Source organism: Styela clava, unplaced genomic scaffold (genome assembly GCF_964204865.1).
Source record: "Styela clava unplaced genomic scaffold, kaStyClav1.hap1.2 HAP1_SCAFFOLD_141, whole genome shotgun sequence".
In the NCBI taxonomy this organism is placed as follows: domain Eukaryota; kingdom Metazoa; phylum Chordata; class Ascidiacea; order Stolidobranchia; family Styelidae; genus Styela; species Styela clava.
In genome coordinates this window covers 31,903-34,106 of record NW_027556540.1, presented here as the reverse complement: position 1 = coordinate 34,106, position 2,204 = coordinate 31,903, and the positions used below count along the sequence as shown (strand labels likewise).

General features: G+C 32.7%; 3 non-coding genes across 3 annotated transcripts; all 3 read left to right on the top strand.

The window, feature by feature from the left end:
* Positions 1-260: 260 nt before the first annotated feature.
* Positions 261-343, top strand: Trnay-gua (transfer RNA tyrosine (anticodon GUA)). Its single transcript has one exon. It is a non-coding gene; the product is annotated as a tRNA-Tyr (tRNA).
* An 86-nt stretch (positions 344-429) lies between these two features.
* Positions 430-500, top strand: Trnag-ucc (transfer RNA glycine (anticodon UCC)). Its single transcript has one exon. It is a non-coding gene; the product is annotated as a tRNA-Gly (tRNA).
* Positions 501-506: 6 nt separating this feature from the next.
* On the top strand, positions 507-579 carry Trnai-uau (transfer RNA isoleucine (anticodon UAU)). The gene has a single exon. It is a non-coding gene; the product is annotated as a tRNA-Ile (tRNA).
* Positions 580-2,204: the final 1,625 nt, after the last annotated feature.

Here is a 2,204-nt window from a genome sequence, read left to right as displayed (position 1 = left end):
CGTTTCAGTTTTCACCGTCATATTAGAGAATATAATAACAAAAAAACCCCTTAATTGTCAGTTGCGGGACAATTTCGTAAATAGCAACTAAGTTTCGTTTGAATGATCATATAAAGCGAAATTAAACAATCATGATCAAATTGCGTCAAGAAGTGGGTGCAAATCCCGCCATCTCCACCATTTGGATCTGTGGTGTAATGGATGACATGCCTCTCTGTCTAAGAGGAGATAGCGAGTTCGATTCTCGTCAGGTCCGCCACGGAGGAGTAGCGAAGTGGTTAAACGCGTCTGACTGTAAATCAGATTCTTTTTAGATACGGGAGTTCGAATCTCTCCTCCTCCACCATTTGCTGGTTTAGCTTAATGTGGCAAAGCACCCGTCTTGTAAACGGACGAGTACAGGTTCGAGGCCTGTAACCAGCACCATTAGCAGATGTAGTTTAATGGTAGAACTTCAGATTTCCAATCTGACTATGGAGGTTCGATTCCTCTCATCTGCTCCATATAGAGCCATAGCTTAGTGGTTATAGCGCTCGCTTTATAAGCGTGAGGTCTTGGGTTCGATCCCCAATGGCTCTACCATCGGAAAGTAGCTTAGATGGAAAAGCACTCGGTTTGGGTCCGAGAGATCATAGGTTCAAGTCCTCTCTTTCCGACCATTTAGCCCACGTAGCTCAATTGATTAGAGTAAGGGTGTTCTAAGCCCTAGGTTGGAGGTTTGAATCCTCCCGTGGGTACCATATAAGGAAAGGAGGAAAAAAAATATGGAAAATAGAATAGATAAAATTAAACGAATGTTTGCTGTTGACGATGAAGTGTCACGTTGCGAATCAAAATTGCGAGCCGATCTCAAATCAAAAAAAGTTGATGTACAACGACTTATGACAGCACATTTGGATATTAATTCGATCCCTAAAGACATTACAAAAAAACAACAGGCGCGTCGAAAAAAAGTGTACAAAAGTATAAATAGCATGATAAAATATTACATAAAGGAATTAAATAAAATAGGAGGTCAAAAATAATGACAAATAGAGAAAATAGATTAGAAAAATTAAGAGAAATATTACGTAGTATGGTAGATAGTAATAACCCAAAAAGAAAACCAATGAGTTTCAGAAAAAAACACGCGGGTCCAATCGCTACGGATGTTTAGGAGGAAAAGAATAATAATGACAAATAAAGAAAATAGAAAATTGTTTTGAGACAAATATAAAAAATTTCAATCACATCAAGATTTGTGAGTATATAGTGATTTAACGGATAGAATAATGTTTGGTCCAAACATTAAAGATGCTAGTATTGAAAAAAGAATATTGGATGTAATATGAGATAATTCAAAAATTGAAGATTTAAATGATAACGATTTTCATAAATTAAAAGAAGAAGTTCTAATCGATATTTCTGAAATGATTAAATGTAATGATAAAATTTTAAATTCACAATTAAAATTTTTAAACAGACAAAAAGATACTTTGAAGTCATTAATATTTTTTAAAAAACAACAATGAGGAGAATATAGATTTTATTTAGAAGAAATAATAACAAATGTAAACAAACAAAATCATTCTTTCAAAGATAAACATGTATATCTTAACTATATAATTAATAATTCGAATAGTGATAATGTTACTTTTCGATATACTATAGGTTTGGATAATAAAAAAAAACATGGTATTTGAGAATTTGATATAACTATTTATCCCGCGAGTGGACAGTTAAACGTAGAACATAATGGTTACAATATGAGAGTTTCTGGACCATATTATAATGTGTTTAAAGAAAAAACAGATATTATTAATCGAATTAATGAAGCAATAACGGCATATATAAGCCATAATAAAATAGGAGGTCAAAAATAATGACAAAAAATAAACAAACAAAAGAAGTTTTAAGCTTCTTACAAAAAAACAGGTTAGACAGTATCGTTTTAGGAGTTGGCGCATTAAGTTTAATTGGTGCCATCACTGGAATTGTGTTACATAGTATCACATTGAGCAAAAGCGTACCCACAAAAGTAACAATCTATGATGAATTAGTAATTAAACGAGACGCAGATTTTGAAGCTCAAAAAACAGCATCTATTACTAAATATGGAATAATTGAAGATGCTACTATAGAAATTACAACCAAGTTAAAATATGAAATTGGAATTGGAAAAAAAACACCCATTACATTTAAAGAATTATTAGCGGAATCAATCA